This window comes from Mobula birostris, chromosome 14 (genome assembly GCF_030028105.1).
Source record: "Mobula birostris isolate sMobBir1 chromosome 14, sMobBir1.hap1, whole genome shotgun sequence".
Taxonomy (NCBI): domain Eukaryota; kingdom Metazoa; phylum Chordata; class Chondrichthyes; order Myliobatiformes; family Myliobatidae; genus Mobula; species Mobula birostris.
The window spans coordinates 95386982-95406798 of NC_092383.1; the positions used below are offsets into that span (position 1 = coordinate 95386982).

Sequence of the window (19817 nt, forward strand, 5' to 3'; positions counted from 1 at the left end):
TCAGTCCTGAAGAAGTGTCTCGGCCGAAATGTCGACTGTTTATGAATTTCTCTAGGTGCTGCCTGTCCTGCTGAGTTTCCCAGTGTTTTGTTTGTGTTACTCTGGTAACATACAAACGTTTGTATATAGTGTGTACTTCGATAATAAATTCACTTTGAACTTATTATTAGCATAACTGGAAAGATTGCTTTCATATGGAGAACTTTAAAACAGATTGTTCTTCACCCTGTACTTGGTCCACATCAGGATCTTTTGAAGCCACACACGATGCTTTTCCGTGAAATTGTTAGGTCACCAACACCAACTCAGAAACTTGGCAGCCAGACAGCAAACGTCATCATGGTTTCAGAAGTTCTTGGGCTGTGCTGGGTAAGGATACTGCGAGTGAATAATTCAGGGGCCAGATTAACAACATGCAGGTGATCAAACACAACAGGGCATTGGTTTAAGGTGAGAAGAGGGCAACTCCAATGGAATGTGTGGTGTTAGTTATTTTACACAGAGTGGTGGGTGCCTTGAATGGGCCGCAATGGGGACGCAGCGCAAGCAGATTCAATCATAATGCTTAACAGTGATTTAGACAAACACATGAATAGGAAGGGAACTGAGGGATATGAGGTTCAAAAGTTCATTTATTATCAAAGTATGTATGCAATATACAACTTTGAGATTCTTCTTCTCCAGATAGCCACAAAATAAAGAAAAACGATGGAAGTCAGCTCAAAGAGCAACAACAGCAAACTCCCCGCTACGCTGCACAACGAGGGGAACGGCAACACGATCACCAACCCCACAACTCCCTCCCACCCCCTCCCACTGCACGAAATGCAACAAGAACATCAACCCTAAAATCTTCCTCCCCCACACAAAAACACAACAAGAACATTGACCCCCCCCAAACCCCTCTCCCCCGGACAAAATCTAACAAAAACACAAGAACATTGACCCTAAAATCTTCCTCTCCCACACAAAAACACAACAAGAACATTGACCCCCAAACCCCTGTCCCCTGGACAAAAAAACTAACAAAAACACAAGAACATTGACCCCCAAATCCCCCTCCCTGGACAAAGTCTAACAAACAATGCAAAAAGAAAATCGACCTCCAAACTCCTCTTTCTCCCGGACAAAATACAGGTGAAAATACAGAATATAAAAACCATAAGACTGAAGAAGTCTTATTAGATTAATTAGACTGGCATCATGGTCGGTGCAGGCATTGTGGTCAAAGAAATATCAAAAAGAAGGCATGATAACACCTCTGCTTTCTTAGAAGTTTGTGTAGATCTGACATGCTATTTAAAAGTTTTACAAGGAATGCTGCCACAGGAAAGCAGCATCCATCATCAAGGACTCCCACCATCCAGGGCATGCTCCTTCTTGCTACTACCATTGAGCAGGAGGTACAGGAGCCTTAGGTCCCACACCACCAGGTTCAGGAACAGTTATTACCCTACAACCATCAGACTCCTGAACCATAACTGCAGTTTCTCATCCCAGGCTCTGTTCTGTTAAATCTCCTCTGGTCAGTCTCATTCCTTCCCTGTAAAGAGGTGACTAGAACTGAGCATAATGCTCCAAGGCAGAGGAAGCTTCAGACTGAGTGGTGGCAAATTGGATTGTAGGGAGTAGCGGGCCAGTGTGTGTGTGATTCTACATGGTATGTAACTTCATTCACCTCAACACTGCATTCTGCTTTCCTGGTTTCTTTCTCTGCTGCTACTTTTGGGTGACTTTGAATTGGGGCGGAAATGAACACTGAGCTGAACTGAATATGGACTCTTCTGGTATTGTGTTTTCATGTGTACTTTTTTGTTGACTCTGCACGTTGGTTGTGGTGCTGGTGGAGGGTTGAGGGTGAGTTGATGATTTTCCTTGAATGAATTCCATGGCTTTCTTTGTTTCACGGCTGTCTGTGGGAAGATGAATCTCAGGGTTGTATACTGCATAGATACTTTGGTAATAAATATACTTCAAAACATTTGAACTTTGAACAGATTCCAAAAACTACAGACTTAATTTCAGGGACTTGATAACTCATGTTCTCAATATTACTTATTTATTGTTTATTTACCCAATTTGTCTTCATTTGCCCATTGGTTGTTTGTCAGTTTTGTTTACGTATAGTTTTTGATAAATTCTATTGTATTTCTTTATTTTCTTGTAAATGTTTGCAAGAAAATGAATCTCAAGGCAGTATATGGTGACATAAACTGTAAGTATTTTGATAACAAATTTACTTTTCCTTTGTTGTACTTATTCTGTACTGTTCTAGGTTTAACATACTTGAGTTCAACTCAAGGATTCATACAACATAGAATCACACCCAGTGTCCATTCCAACCAGGAATTACCCCCTGTAATTCCATTTACCACCACACAGTTTGAAGCATCCTCTGCTTTGGAGTATTGTGCTCAGTTCTGGTGACTTCTTTACAGGAAGGGAATGGGGCTGTTGGACGTTGCTGTTGGACAGCAGAACAGAGCCTGGGATGAGGGGTGGAGAGGCTGAGGTGGTTTGCTTAGGAGAAGAGGGCAGAGGGGAGATGTGAAACCGGCAGAATTATAAAATATGAAGCATCAGTAGAACAGAGGGTTCTTGGTATACAGAGCAATAATTCCTTGAAAGTGGCATCTCAGGTAGAGCTTTTGAGCTTTCGGCACATTGGCCTTCATAGATCAAAGTATTGATTGCAGAAGTTGGGATGTTACGTTGAAGTTGCTTAAGACCAAATTTGGAATATTGTGTGCAGTGTTGGTCACCTACCTAGATGAAAGATGTCAATGACATTGAAAGAATACAGAGAAAATTTGGCCCAGGGCACCAGAACTTGACAATAGGGAAATGTTGAATAGGTTAGGACTTTATAACCTGGAATATAGGAGATTAAGAGGCAATTTGATAGAGGTATACAAAATTATGAGGGATAGAGAAAGGATAAATGTAAGCAGGCATTTTCCATTGAGGTTGGGTGAGACTAGAAGGGAAAGGTTGAGGTGAAAGGTGAGATATTTAAGGGGAACATGAGGAGGAACTGCAGTCAGAGGATGCTGTGATTGTGGAGTGAGCTGACAGCAGAGGTGGTGGATACAGTGAAGAGAAATTTGGATAAATACGTGGATGGGTAGGGAATGGAGGGCTATGATTCAGGTGTGGGTTGATGGGACAAGGTAGAATAACAGTTTGGCATGGACTAGATGGGCTGAAGGGCCTGTTTTAGTGCCGTAGTGCTCTATGACTCTAAAACACTCCATACCGGGCAACATCCTGGTGAATCTCCTCTCCAGCAGTTCCACATTATTCCTATAGCGTGGTGACCAGAACGCACAGTGCTCGAGCTGAGGTATGAACTTTGTTTCATAAAGTTGGAGCATAACCTCTCTCTGCCATGACTAGTAAAGGCCTGTATCCTGTGTGCCTTTTTAACCACATTATCTCCCTGCACTGACACATTCAAGGATTGTTGCACGTACACCATGGTTCCCCTGTCCCTCATTCTTCCCCAAGACCCTAACGTTTATGGTGTATGTCCCAGCCTCATCAGTATACCTAAAATGCATCACCACTGATCAATTCGGGTTAAACTCCATTTGCTATTTCACAACCCATTTCACCAACACCATGACAGCATCTAAGACTACCCTTCACAATGCCAACAGCTCCACCAATCCTTGTGTCACCTGCAAGTTCCTTCTGATTAGCCCCCTACTGTGCTGTAATTGTCCCATGATCGGTGGTGAGTGGGCAAGTTGATGGCAGCAGGAAATTCGGGCCTATTGAATGACCAGGAACGCAGGAGAACCATGGGGGATGACGACTGCTGAGCCTCCCAAGAGGACAATGTTCTAGGTGTTGGTGCATCAGGCACGGAGAACAGGAACAGAAGGCCTGTCCACACCCTCTCCCCCACCATGCACTCCCCATCTGCATCTACCAACCTCTATCCCATCCAAAATGAACAGGTGTACACTGGCAAACTTTTCTATTCCATCTCAGTCCTGATACAGGGCTTTAACCAATAACATCAACAGACATCCTTGCGTCCATGGGCCGCTTGGCCCACTGAGTTCAGAATCAGAATCAGAATCAGGTTTCATATAACCATATAACAATTACAGCACGGAACCAGGCCATCTCAGCCCTTCTATTCTGTGCTGAACTCTTACTCTATCGTATTCCCACCGACCTGCACTCAGCCCATATCACCAGCATGTGTTGTGAAATTCATTAACTTTACAGCAGCAGTACAATGAAATACATGATAATATAGAGGAAAAACTGAATTACAGTAAGTATATATATGTGTCTGTTAAATAGTTAAATTAAAATAAGTACTGCAAAAATAGAAATAAAAATTAGTAAGGTATTGTTCATGGGTTCAATGTCCATTCACAACTTAGACGGCAGAGGGGAAGAAGCTCTCTCAGAGTTCTCTCAGTGTTCTGGCCTTTGTTCCAAGTTCTAACATCTGCAGTCTCTTTGTCCTCACCTAGCACTGTCCCTGGTTCCCACCTTCACCCGTATCCCTCAACCCTTCCACCTCCTTCTTCAATGTATAAAGTGACCGGGCATCCACTGCCTTCTGTGGGAGAGAATTCCACAGGTTTACCCCTCACTGGGTGAAGAAATCTCCCCTAATACCCTGTATCCAGGAATGGTGAGTCTTAGTTTTCAAAATCAGTGTCTCATATGATATAAATTTTGTTGTTTTGCAGCAGCAGTGTAGTGGGTGTCAGAGTGGAGATATGTCTCTACCAAAGGAGGTGTAAATTACTTCTTCCCTCCGCTAGCATGCAGGTCACCCTTGGGCAAGGTGTTGCCCCCTCCCCGGTCAGGGTCATGTGAAGCCATGGGAGCAGGTGGTGGGTGGTCATATCAGCAGCCGGTGCATATCATAATTCCTGGTTATGCGACCACTGACACCAGGCGGACAATCTCTGAAGGGTATTGATGATCACCCAGCTTGTAAAGACACTGCCCAGAAAAAGGCAATGGCAAACCGCTTCTGTGGAAAAACTCTGAACAAAGTAGATCTGCTTGTGTGCCTTCTTCAGGATTGCAACAATGTGTTGGGCCCAGGATAGACCCTTGGAAAAGTTGACCCCCAGTAACTTGGATCTGGTCACCACTGCTGACCCCTCAGTGAGGAGTAGTGCATATTCTGACTTCCCCTTCCTGAAGTCCATAGTCAGTTCCTTGGTCTCACTGATGTTGAGTGCGAGGCTGCCGCTGTGACACTACCGTCTGGATGCCCCAATGGAAACATTCTCTCCGCATCCAGTCTGTTGCATCCTGTAGTAAATCTATAACTTTCTATGGGCCCTCCTTCTGTTTGCTAAACTCCGGAGGATACGGCTCAGCCTCTCCCCATACACACAACAGTCGTCCAATTGTGAAAATGAATCCTGCTGTACTCTTTTATGGCTAAAACAACTTCCTCATGTTAAAGAGACCTGACTACACTGAGACCCAGTATAGCTGGAATGAGGCTCCTTTATTTTGTACTCTCCCACTGAAGGCCAACTTACATTCCCAGGTGATTGCTGGTTTGGTTTCAGCGAGTGGGGTACAAAGACAGCTCGGGTGTCAGCGCACCCGGCTCTTCACCCTTCAGGTCACCATTGCCCTTTCTGTTTCCTGACCCAAAGTGGATAAGACGTTTATCCACACTCGACTTGTTCTGCTGTGCACTCGCTCACTCACCACAAACCAGGGTACATTTGAAACTCTTGGTAGGTCAGGCAGCACCTGTGGAGAGAGAAACAAGTGTTAACATTTTGAATGGATGACCTTTCATAGGAACTACAGTGAAGCTCTGCTAGTAGTTTGGATTTATTTATTTATTTATAGATACAGCCTGGAACAGGTTCTTCCAGCCTTTCGAGCCATGCCACCCAGCAACCTACCAATCTAATAACTAACCTAAACATGGGACAACTTATAATGGCCAATTCACCTACTAACCAGTAAGTCTCTGGACTGTGGAAACCCAGCACAGACAGGAAGGAACGTACAAACTTGCTTACAGTGGACACCAGAATTGAACTCTGACCTCTGACACACTGATCACTACGCTAACCTGGTGTCCCGGTGCTTACCGACAACCTGACACTGGCTCAGTGGATAATGCCTCCCAGCGTGCCCGGAAACTCATGGCCAAGTTCCCTTAAAACCGACTAACCAGTAGCCCAGGGTCACCGTGTTTAGTCCTCAGGGGTGACCCTGAGCCTCCAGTCCCTGGCACATTAATACCCCCATCCCATCTCCACTCTGACCTGTGACCTCCTGCCCTGTCACAGTGAGGTCCAACACAAACTCGAGGAAATGCACCTCAGCTTTAGGGCTGGATACTGAAGTCTACAAGTCCAGGCGACAGAATTTCTGTCAGTATTGATTGCCTGTCAGTGATACTGGCTCAGCTCGGTCCTCTCTCATTCCCTTTTTTTGTACTCTACAAGTCCAGCTGATGGGATTTCTGTTGGTGATATTGGCTCAGCTTGGTTCCTCCTCATTTCCTTTGCTTCTCTCTCTCTGGGAGGACATGATGAGCCTGACCTGCCGGGCACCTCTTCCTACTCTTTATTTTGCAACTCCTACATCCCCTTGTCTACGCTCTCCTTCTCTAACTGCCCGCTCATTCACTGACATCACTGTGATTCACACCGATTCCCATGGTCAACTGGATTTGCCCCATCAGAGACACCCCCTCCTCCACCCTCCGTTCACGTTCTTCTGTCTCCTTCTCAGCTTTAATGTAGCATCTCCAACCTAAAATATTAACTGTTCCTCTTCTCGCAGGTGTGACCTCACCTGCTGAGTGTTACCATCACTCTCTGATTTTATTTTAGATTTCCAGCATTGGCGGTGTTTTATTTGATTTTCTGTAAAGAATCCAAACATTTCTGTGGCCAGCAGGCGTTTATTTATGACCAGCTACTGGGAAAATATATCATACTTTTCACATGTTCTTTCTGATTAAGAGATTATTTTAATTGGGAATAACATTTCTCTTTTTTATCGATAGGAGATATTCTACTTTATCAGACATCCCAGTGTAACTACGTTGAATCTTTACGCAGTCTCATGGTCTTTGAGAAGATGTTGGGTTGTCCATCACACTTGTGCGAACAAATACATGTGGATTTATTTACCTCGTGTGTTATTGTTAACTGAAATAATTGAAGCAGAACTTATAATCCACCAGCTCAATAAATTGCAATCAGGAACATAGTGAAAATGCCTTAAGCAAGGGGGAACAAGAGTTTGAATAATAGTTAATGGTTATTGATAGTAAAGTTAGAATAATTGGAAATCTGTCCTTGGACTCACTTTACACCGCACGCTGTCGGAGCAGTGCTGCCAAAATAATCAAGGACACGACCCACCCAGCCAACACACCTTTCGTCCCTCTTCCCAGCGAACACACTTTTCGTCCCTCTTCCCTCCGGGAGAAGGCTCAGGAGCTTGAAGACTCATACGGCCAGATTTGGGAACAGCTTCTTTCCAACTGTGTTAAGACTGCTGAACGGATCCTGACCCGGATCTGGGCCGTACCCTCCAAATGTCCGGACCTGCCTGTCAGTTTTTCTGCACTACTTTACTTTCCATTTTTCTATTTTCTATTTATGATTTATAATTTAAATTTTTAATATTTACTATCGATTTGTAATCCAGGGAGCAGGAAGCGCAGAATCAAATATTGCTGTGATTCTAGTACATTCTAGTATCAATTGTTTGGTGACAAAGTATAAAGTATAAATCTAAGAAAAAACTGCAAAGACCAATGAGCTGAAATAAAATAGAAAATGTTGGAAGTAGTTGGGAGGTCTGACAGGAAATTCCCAACTTTCCTGGTTCAGATTCAGCTTTATTTGTCACACATACATCGAAACATATAGTGAAATGCACCTTTTGCGTTAGCAACTAATGCAACCTAGGGGCGCGCTGGGGGCAGCCCACAAGCGTGCCAACACATTCAGCACCAACGTAGCATACCCACAATGCTCGGCAGAACAACACAGAGCACAGCAGCAGCAGAACCAGCCCCTTCCCTCCCACCTGCTCACGTACACAGGCTGCCCTCCAACTCCAGGACAGGCTGGGTCTCCAGGTGCTGTCAGAGACCACAATAGTACTATAAGATATAGAAACATAATTGGGCCATTTGGCCCATCAAGTCTGCTCCGCCATCCCATCATGGCTGATTTACTATTCCTTTCAAACCCATTCTCTTGTCTTTTCCCTGTAACCATTGATACCCTGACTAATCTTTCTTTCTTTTTCAACCTTCTTATTAGTTTCATAAAATATAAACATAACATAGCAATAATACAAAATTGTTGGGAATACATTGTTATACTTAAGATGAGTAATTATAAAACCAAATAGTATTAATTGACAAAACTCCCAATCATGTAGGATACCAAAGAATAATACAGGACAGAAAGAAAGCAACTAGAGAAAACTCGTGAAAAAAAGAAAAAAAAAGAAAAAAAAACCTCCCCCCCAAAAAAAACTAATCTAAACAGAATTAATCAACTAAACTAAAAAGACTTGGGCAATTTTAACAATGTAAAAATGGAAGAAAAGAAAACCATAGTGTCAACAACTCCATTCCTCTCAACCAACAGTACAGACCCTGACTAATCAAGAACCTATCAGCCTCCACTTTAATGGTAGCCAATGACTTGGCCTCCACAGCCGCGAGTGATGATGAAATCTATGTCTATGGGACTATGCTCATTCACCACGGATATGAGGATGGTGAGCCTTGGAAATGTTTGTGTCAGATACATTCATGCCAAGCCCCAACAGATTAGGTGTGTGCGTGTGTGTGTGTGTGTATGTGTGTGTATGTGTGTGTGCGCGCGCGCGTGTATAGACAGGGGGAGACCACGATCAAGGTGATGACGGACAGGTGGGTGAACGGAGGTAAGGGGAGCCCCACTGGGTACAGTGGGTAGAGAACCTGCTACAAAACACCAGGAACCTGGGCTCGATCCTGTCCTCTAGTGTTGTCAGTGCCACTGCCTTCTTCCGGGCAGTGTCTTTACAAGACAGGTGACCCCAGCCATTATCAATACTCTTCAGAGATTGTCTGTCTGGCGTCAGTGGTTACATAACCAGGACTTGTGATCTGCACTGGCTGCTCGTACGACCATCCACCACCTGCCCCCATGGCTTCACATGACCCTGATCGGGGGCTAAACAATGCTACACCTTGCCCAAAGGTAACCTGCAGGTTAGCGGGGGTGGGGGGGAAATAGCGCCTTACGCCTCCTTTTGTAAAGCTGTATCTCCTCCCTGCCAGGGGATGTCAGAAGTAGGTTTTTGACACAAGTCACAAGTAGTGGTGGGTGCGTGGAAAACCGCTGGGGGTGGTGGTAGAGGGAGATACAATAGGGACATTTAAGAGACTCTTAGACAGCATATGGGTGGTAGAAAAATGCAGGGCTATGTAGGAGGGAAGGGTTAGGTTGATCTTGGAGTAGGCACAACATAGTGGGCTGAAGGGTGTGCACTGTGCTGTACTGTTCCGTGTTCTCTGTTATAGAGTCACATAACACAACATCAGGCTGTTCAGCTCAACTGGTCTAACCAAGATGACCAACAATACTAGTCCAATTATCCAGTTTGTCAGTACTAGCCCATAACCATCTAAACCTTTTCATTCTGTGTACCTGTCCACCTATCTTTTAAAACTTCCTAATGTACCTGACTTGGCAGCTGATTTCACATAGATACCTCCCTTTGTCTTCAAAAATAGCCCCTCAAATTCCTATTAAACCTTTCCCTTATCATCTTAAACTGGGGGAAAAAAATGGAGTATGTTCACCCCATCTATGCCCCTCATGATTTTATTCACCTCTTAGTCCCCTGCACTGGGGAATAAGCCCTATCCTGTCCAACTTCTCCCTGTCACTCAGTCCCTCAAGTTCTGGAAAATTCTATTGTGTACTCATTCCGGTTTAATACCATTTTTCCTGCAGCAGCATGACCAAAACTGAACACAATGCTCCAAGTGTGACCTTGCCAACATCTTGTACAACGCGCTGTAGCCACCCAAATAAACAAAATAATAAGCAAATAGTTTGCATACTTTATAGATAATGGTTTAAGTTCATTCAAGTTTAATAAAACAGACTGCTTTTTGTTAAACCTGTCTGTGTGAACTACACTATTTAGCATTCTTCCAATAAGGTCAGATTCTGATTCAGATCCATTTATTCATTACAAGTATGTTGTGTGTTTAATATTTCAGCAATATTGAAAATATATTGTTTGACTCAGCATCTTTTTGTTGATGCACTGCCCGTTGAATGTAAAAGTATGTAAATGGCCTACACCATTATGCCACCATGTTATACGTGCGCACCTTGCTTAGAGTAAGAAAAAAACGAGGTTAGACTCACATTCCCCTTGTTTTCCTTCCAATGTTTTAATATTTTGGAGTTACAAAATAGAACATTGTACATTAAAACTTACAGTGAAACACTGCTTGCATTAACAACCAACACAACCTGAAGACGTGCTGGGACAGCCTACAAGTGCCACCAGTACAATCCAGTGCCAACACAGCACGCTCACACGGCTCAGCAGAACAACGAAACAGCAACAACAAAAACAAAATAAGCCCTTTTCCTCCCCCTCACACACAGAGACAGGACTCCAACCCCGGGACAGACCTACCCTGTTAGTCTTGCGAGACCATGGATCTGCGCCTGGAAAGTCTTCACTCTCCAGGGCGCAGGCCTGGGCAAGGTTGTATGGAAGACCAGCAGTTGCCCATGCTGCAAGTCTCCCCTCTCCATGACACCAATGTTGTCTAAGGGAAGGGTAAGGGCCCACACAGCTTGGCACCAGTGTCGTTGCAGAGCACTGTGTGGTTAAGTGCCTTGTTCAAGGACACAGTATATGCTGCCTCGGCTGGGGCTCAAACTCACGACCTTCAGGTGGCTAGTCGAATGCCTTGACCACTTGGCCACATGCCCACACTAGGCCTACCCCACTCACACAGACAGACAGGCCTCCAACCCCAGAACAGGCCCCTCACAGACAAAGACAGGTCCCACCCACCCACCCACAGGTCGCTTCCAACCACCCACCCTCTCTCTCACACACACACAGACATGTCCCTCCCTCCCACTCACCTACTCGCGCACACACAGAGAGGCCTCCAACCCCAGGACAGGCCCCTTCCACCCACCTCCAACCTCAGGATAGGCCGCATCCGGAGTTGCTGGCCCTGGATTTGGCAATTCTAAGTACGTGTGTCGGGTGTTAGGGATTCAATATTGGTTGAGGGTTCGCTGTTCTACCAACAGCTCCAGGCCAAGTTCCCACACGGCCAGCGTTCAGGATTTGTCTTCAGAGCCAAGTTCACAGAGAGAGCATCATGGTCGTGTAGTGGTTAGAGAACGTCTTACAGCACTGGCTGTGAGATCGGGGTCCAATTCCCTCCACTGACTGTCTTCTCCCTGTGACCATGTGGGTTTCCTCTGGGTGCTCCGGTTTCCTTCCACATCCCAATGACGTAGTCGTTGTGGGCACGTTATGTTGGTGCTGGAGGCATAGCTACACCTGCCGGCTACTGCCAGCACAATCCTTGCCGTTTCGATTTGACGCAAACGATGCAGCTCACTGCAAGTTTCGACGTACGTGTGACAGATAGAGATAATTTTTACCCTTCAACATCCAATAGAGAGGCAGTCAATCATAACAATGACGTACAGAGGAAATGTACGATTTTCCATCCAGATAAAATTGCCGGCATCCCATCTCACTCCCTGAGTCACTACTGGTCCTTTGATTGTTTTTATGACCAGGCATGAGGAGTAATGAGGACAAAGAAAGACGTGTTGGTCCAGGTTGACCAAATGCCCACCCAAGCTAGTCCTTGGAAAGCAACCCACGTTTGTCCAACCTCTGCTCATAGCTCATAATCCAGGCAGTATTTGGCCTATGACCCTCTCTCCCAGGAGTTCCTAAGTGGGGTCGATGGACCCCTTGGTTAATGGTAAGGGTCCATGGCATAAGAAAGGTTGGGAACCCCTACTCTATGCCTTTCTTCTCCATGTACCTGTCCAACTGTCTTTTAAACATCTTTATCGTACCTTACTCAACCACTTGCTCTGACGGTTCACTGCACCCACCGTAACACCCAACACATCAGATCACCAAAGATCGGCATAACTATCGTACCCATCTGTGCTTTTCACAATGTGATCCATTGCCTCTCACACCTCAAGAAGTCGTCGCGTCAATGTTCATGTGGAATGTTGTGAGACACTGCCTCCACCACCCCCTCACACAGTCTGCTCTCCAGATTCCAACCCTCTCCCCCCCCCCCCCCAGTGAAAATGTTCTTCGTCTAATCCTCCTGTTTCATGGCTCAAATGCACACTGTCCAGTTTTGGACACGTCTGCCATCTGCTTTCTCCACTCATGTGTACCTCTTCAGCCTTCACTGTCCCCTGGTGGTTGGGTCATTAAGATACAGCAAGGAACTGTGAGGGGATTGCTGGATGGTGTGGCTTGAAGGGCTGATTCTGCCATGAATCACAATAAATATAAATAAAGAATTTTCAGGATCAGATGTTGCTAACAAGGACAGCCCTTACTGCCCTTGAGAAGGAGACGATTTCTTTGAACTACTGTACCCATTTGATGGGTTTAAATTCCAGGTTATCCCCAGGGCATGCATTTAAAGCCAGTGGCGGTAATTTCAAAGGAGTCGAGGGGGCGATTTTTTTTACGCATGAATGGTAGGTGCCAGGAATGGGTGGTGGTAGAGGCAGATCCACCGGGGACTTTTAGGAGATGTTTAATATGAATGTGAGGATGTGGAGGCATTGGAAAGGCTGCAGAAGAGGTTTAGCAGAACATTGGTGGAATGCAGCAGGCCAGGTAGCATCTATAGGAAGAGGTACAGTCAACGTTTTGGGCCGAGACCCTTCGTCAACTGCACCTCTTCCTATAGACACTACCTGGCCTGCTGCATTCTACCAACATTTTGTGTGCGTTGCTTGAATTTCCAGCATCTGCAGATTTCCTCGTGTTAGCAGAACATTGTCTGGATTAGAGGGCATCGCTATAACAAGAGGTTGGACAAACTTGGGTTGTATTCTCCGGAGCGGTGGAGGCTGACGCCGATCTGATAGAGGTTTATAAGATTTTGAGAGGCAGAGATAGAGTAGACAGACAGTATCTTTTTCCCAGGGTTGAAAAGTCCACTACTAGAGAGCATCTTGATGCGTTTAAGGTGAGAGGGTTAATTTCAACAGAGATGTAAGGCGTCAGTTTTTCTGCAGAGAATGATGATAGTTCAGGAACAGTCATTACCCTTCAGCCATCAGGCTCCTGAACCAGTGTGGATAACTTCGCTCACCTTAATTTGGAACTGATTTCACAACCTACAGACTCACTTTCAAGGACTCTACAACTTGTGTTCTTTTGCATAACGGTTGTTTGTCAGTCTTTGTGTGTCGTTTTTCATTGATTCTATTGTACTTCTTTGTTTTCCTGTGGATGTCCGCAAGATTCGATAGTTAGGGGGACAGATAAGAGGTTCTGTGGAAGAGATCGAGAATCCCAGATGGTCTGTTGCCTCCCTGATGCCAAGGTCTGCGATATCTCGGGTCGAGTTCTCAGTATTCTCAAGAGGGAGGGTGAGCAGCTGGATGTCATGGTCCATGTAGGGACCAATGACGTAGGTAGGAGGAGTGAAGAGGTCCTGAAAGGTGAGTTTAGGGAGTTAGGCGCCGAGTTAAAGGACAGGACCTCCAGGATAGCAATCTCAGGATTGCTACCAGTGCCACGTGCAGGCGGGTTTAGAAATAGTAAGATAGCGCAGATCAACACGTGGCAGAAGACATGGTGCAGGAGGGAGGGGTACAGATTTATAGATAATTGGGCAATTTTCCAGGGAAGATGGGACCTGTTCCGGTGGGACGGTTTACATCTGAACTGGAGGGGGACAAATATTCTTGCAGGTAGGTTTGCTAGAGAGGCTCTGGTGGATTTAACTAGATACAAGGGGGAGGGGAAACAGAGTGTAGGAACAGATGTAGGGAAGAAGGAAGATAAAGAAAATAGTAAAGTTGTTTGCACCGTTAGTGATAAACAGAGAGTAAGAGGTGGAAAATTTCTTCAATGCATTTACTTTAATGCTAGGACCATTATAAGAAAGGTGGATGAGCTTAAAGCACGGATTGATACCTGGAAGTATGATGTGGTAGCTATTAGTGAAACATGGTTACAGGAGGGGTGTGATTGGCAACTAAATATTCCTGGATTTAATTGCTTCAGGTGCGATAGAATCAGAGGGACAAGAGGGGGAGGTGTTGCATTGCTTGTCAGAGAAAATATTACAGTGGTGCTCTGGAAGGATAGATTAGAGGGCTCATCTAGGGCGGCTTTTTGGGTGGAATTGAGGAATGGGAAAGGTGTAGTAACATGTATGGGGGTGTATTATAGACCACCAAATGGGGAGCGAGAATTGGAGGACCAAATTTGTAAGGAGTTAGCAGATATTTGTAGTAAGCACAAAGTTGTGATTGTGGGAGATTTTAATCTTCCACACATAGACTTGGAAGCCCATACTGTAAAAGGGCTGGATGGTTTGGAGTTTGTAAAATGTGTGCAGGATAGTTTTTTGCAGCAATACATAGAGGTACCAACTAAAGAAGGGGCAGTGTTGGATCTCCTGTTAGGGAATGAGATAGGTCAGGTGACGGAGGTTTGTGTTGGGGAGCACTTCGGGTCCAGTGATCACAATGCTATTAGTTTCAATATAATTATGGAGAAGGATAGGTCTGGACTCGGGGTTGAGATTTTTGATTGGAGAAAGGCTAACTTTGAGGAGATGCGAAAGGATTTAGAAGGAGTGGATTGGGACAATTTGTTTTATGGGAAGAATGTAATAGAGAAATGAAGGTCAATTAAAGGTGAAATTTTGAGGGTGCAGAATCCTTATGTTCCTGTAGGTTGAAAGGAAAGGTTAAAAGTTTGAGAGAGCCATGGGTTTCAAGGGATATTGGAAACTTGGTTCGGAAAAAGAGAGAGATTTACAATAAATATAGGCAGCATGGAGTAAATGAGGTGCTCGAGGAATGTAAAGAATGTAAAAAGAATCTTAAGAAAGAAATTAGAAAAGCTAAAAGAAGATATGAGGTTGCTTTGGCAAGTAAGGTGAAAATATATCCCAAGGGCTTCTACAGTTATAGTAATAGCAAAAGGATAGTGAGGGATAAAATAGGTCCCTTAGAGAATCAGAGTGGACAGCAATGTGAGGAGCCAAAAGAGATGGGGGAGATTCTGAACAATTTCTTTTCTTCGGTATTCACTAAGGAGAAAGATATTTAATTGTGTAAGATAGGGGAAACAGGTAGGGAAGTTATGGGTTCTATGATGATTAAAGAAGAGGAAGTACTGGCCCTTTTAAGGAATATAAAAGTGGATAAGTCTCCAGGTCCTGACAGGATATTCCCTAGGACGTTACAGGAAGTTAGTGTGGAAATAGCAGGGGCTCTGACAGAAATATTTCAAATGTCATTAGAAATGGGAGTGGTGCCAGAGGATTGGCGTATTGCTCATGTTGTTCCATTGTTTAAAAAGGGTTCTAAGAGTTAACCTAGCAATTATCGGCCTGTGAGTTTGACGTCAGTGGTGGGTAAATTGATGGGAAGTATTCTTAAGAGATGGTATATATAATTATCTGGATAGTCAGGGTCTGATTAGGAACAGTCAACATGGATTTGTGCGTGGAAGGTCATATTTGACAAATCTTATTGAATTTTTTGAAGAGGTTACTAGGAGAGTTGACGAGGGTAAAGTGGTGGATGTTGTCTATATGGACTTCAGTAAGGCCTTTGACAAGGTTCCACACGGAAGGTTAGTTAGGAAGGTTCAATCGTTAGGTATTAATATTGAAGTAGTAAAATGGATTCAGCAGTGGCTGGATGGGAAACGCCAGAGAATAGTGGTGGATAACTGTTTGTCAGATTGGAGGCCAGTGACTAGTGATGTGCCTCAGGGATCTGTATTGGGTCCATATACATTAATGATCTGGATGATGGGGTGCTAAATTGGATGAGTAAGTATGCAGATAAGATAGGTGGAGTTGTAGATATTGAAGTAGGTTTCCAAAGCTTGCAGTGAGATTTAGGCCAGTTAGAAGAGTGGGCTGAAAGATGGCAGATGGAGTTTAATGCTGATAAATGTGAGGTGCTACATTTTGGTAGGACTAATCAAAATAGGACATACATGGTAAATGGTAGGACATTGAAGAATGCAGTAGAACAGAGGGATCTAGGAATAATGGTGCATAGTTCCCTGAAGGTGGAATCTCATGTGGATAGGGAGGTGAAGAAAGCTTTTGGTATGCTGGCCTTTATAAATCAGAGCATTGAGTATAGGAGTTGGGATGTAATGTTGTAATTGTACAAGGCACTGGTGAGGCCAAATTTGGAGCATTGTGTACAACTTTGGTCACCAAATTATAGGAAAGTTGTCAACAAAATAGAGAGAGTACAGAGAAGATTTACTGGAATGTTACCTGGGTTTTATCACCTAAGTTACAGAGAAAGGTTGAACAAGTTGGGTCTTTATTCTTTGGAGCGTAGAAGGTTGAGGGGGGACTTGATAGAGGTATTTAAAATTATGAGGGGGATAGGTAGAGTTGACGTGGATAGGCTTTTTCCATTGAAAGTGGGGGAGATTTAAACAAGAGGACATGAGTTGAGAGTTAAAGGGCAAAAGTTTAGGGGTATCATGAGGGGGAACTTCTTTACTCAGAGAGTGGTAGTTGTGTGGAACGAGCTTCCAGCAGAAGTGGTTGAGGCAGGTTCGATGTTGTCGTTTAAGGTTAAATTGGACAGCTATATGGACAGGAAGGAATGGTGGGTTATGGGCTGAGTGCAGGTCGGTGGGAATAGGATAGGGTAAGACTAGAAGGGCCAAGATGGCCTGTTTCGGTGCTGTAATTGTTATATGGTTATATAGTTATAAAACAAATCTCAGAATCGGTTTAATATCACAGGCATAAGTCATGAAATTTGTTAACTAGGTGGCAGCAGAACATTGCAACACATAATAATAGAGAAAAACTGTGAATTACAGTAAAGATGTATTTGTACTGTATATGAAATAGTTAAATTAAATAAGTAGTGCAACAACAGAAATAAAAAAGTAGTGAGGTAATGTTCATGGGGTCAATGTCCTCTCAGAAATTGGATGGCAGAGAGAAAGAAGCTGCTCCTGAATCACTGAGTGTCTGCCTTCAGCCTCTTGTACCTCTCTCCTGATGGTAGCAATGAGAACATGGCATGACCTGGGTGATGGGAGTCCTTAATGATGGATGCCACCTTTTTGAGGCATCACTCCTTGAAGATGTCCTGGATACTACGGATGCCAGTACCCATGATGGAGCTGACTAAGTTTACAACTACTCTGCAGCTTATTTCAATAGCTCTCCCTACCCCCTCCCATATACCAGACGAGGATGCAGTTAGAATGCTCTCATCTGTAGAAATTTTGTATACGGTGACATATAGGTACTTTGATAATAAATTTACTTTGAACTTGGAAAAGTTCCATTCTGCAATTTAAAGACGAAGATTTACATTTACAGCACTGATACAGCCGTATAAGCTTGTGAAGTGGGTGACAAATGTAGCACACTGTTGTAAAGCAGAGAGATGATGGAGTGTATCGAGTATAAATAAGGAAAAATAGCCACAAGTTTGTTTAATTTGCTGATAATACAGTTTAAGGATGCAGTAACTTTTCATGAAAGCATTTCATTGTCTCTCATTTCTTTCAAAAACAAAATGTTTTTAAGAACATGGAAGAGTACAGCACAGTACAGTTCCTTAGGTGCGCAATGCTGTGCTGACATCTTAACCTACCCTATGATCAAGCTAACCCTTTTCTCCCACATAGCTCTCCATCTTTCTATCATCCACTTGGTGTCGAGAAAGACGAAAAATATTTAGAATTTGGCTTTAAAAACAAAACTTAAGATAAGGGCAGTGACTTTGGCCCAGATGTTGCCTGGGATTTCAGTCAGCCAAGATCAAGGCACCCTTGAAACTGTGACCCTGAAGATACTGTGGCAGCTTCGAAAGGGAACAAATGAGTAATACAAAAGGTATGCATCTTGTATCAGCTGATAACAATACAGACTAAATTCATCGGTCCAAATTAAATAAATGAAAGCGCACTTAGCTCAGCTACTGCCAACTTCTAATCTGTTGTTGTGTGATCTTAACTGAAACTGCCACAATATTAACTGGCTGCTGCAAGTGAACTTCCACAAACTAGCTTTTGACTATTCTGTGACCAGAGACCCATTTAGCTTCTCAGATCTGTACAAGATGAATTGGTAATTTGTGTCAGGGAAGTGGTGGGCAGTGAACTCTACATCTCACTCACTGCTTACGTGTCGTCTTCCAGCTGACCCCTTTGCTCAGTGGTTTCTTCGGAATCCTTAAGCACATTATCAAAATCTTCCGGCTGTCATGCTGTGCTATTGACAGAAACAGAGTGGCGAAGATTTTACATCCTTATTCCTTTATCAGTCGAGGCAACTAGAATCGGACTCGTAAGCACAAGAGATTCCGCAGATGCTGGAATCAGCATCAGACTTATTATCACTGTTTTAAGAGGTAAAATGTGTTATTTTCATGCCTTGCTTTCTGGTTTACTATTGTCACATTGTGGAAAGGATGTTTCCTGTGGTGGGGAGTCTAAGACCAGAGGGTACAGCCTCAGAATAGAGGGACTTTCATTTAGAATGGAGGTGTGGAGGAATTTCTTCAGCCAGAGAGTGGTGAATCTGTGGAACTCGTTGCCACAGGCGGCCGTGGAGGCCAAGTTATTGAGTATATTTAAGGCAGAGGATGATAGATTCTTGACTGGTCAGGGTATGAAGGGACATGGGGAGAAGGCAGGAGACTGGGGCTGAGAGTGAAAATCGATCAGCCATGATGAAGTGATGGAGCAGACTCAATGGGCCAAATGGCCTAATTCTGCTCCTGTGTCTTACAGGCTTATTAACCAAATATACAGTCAAAAGCTTGACTTGCATACTGTTCATACAGATCAGATTGTTACATGGTTCATTGAGGTCATCTTCATCGTTGCATGCGTGTCATATGACATGGGCAATCATGGTCTCATGAACATGATTGGTTTGGCAAACATTCCTACAGAAGTGGTTTGCCATTGCTGCCTTCTGGGCAGTGTCTTTACAAGATGGGTGAGCCCAGCCATTATCAATACTCTTCAGAGATTGTCTGCCTGGCGTCAGTGGTCACATAACCAGGACTTACCAGCTGCTCATACGACCATCCACCACCTGATCCTGTGGCTTCACATGACCCTGATCGGGGGCTAAACAGGTCCTACACCTTGCCCAAGGGTGACCTGCAGGCTAGCGGAGGGAAGGAGCACCTTACAGCTCCTTTGGTAGAGACGTATCTCCATCCCACCACGTATTGAGGAAGAATAAGGTGAAACAATAACAGAATGCAGAATAAAGTGTAACAGCGACAGAGAATGTGCAGCATAGGTAGACAATAAGATGTAAGATCACAATGAAGTAGATTGTGAGGTCAATAGTCTGACTTATTGTGCTAGGCAACGATTCAATGGTCTCATAGCAATGGGGAAAGGGCTGTGTCCTTGAGCCAGGTGGTACATGCTTCGGGCTTTTTTTATCTGCTGCTCGATGGGAGAGTGAGGAGAGAGAACGTCTGGGATGGGTGGGGTCTTTGGTTACACTGGCTGCTTTACTGAGGCAGTGAGAGTGCAGACTC

The 19817-nt window shown here is 44.3% G+C and overlaps 1 long non-coding RNA gene across 2 annotated transcripts in view; it reads right to left on the minus strand.

The window, feature by feature from the left end:
• Positions 1-1050: 1050 nt before the first annotated feature.
• Positions 1051-19817, minus strand: part of LOC140209569 (uncharacterized) — a 59370-nt gene continuing 40603 nt past the window's right edge. For both annotated transcript variants that reach the window (XR_011889016.1, XR_011889015.1), the window contains exon 3: positions 1051-5748. This is a non-coding gene — a long non-coding RNA (uncharacterized lncRNA). The remainder of the gene's footprint in view (positions 5749-19817) is intronic.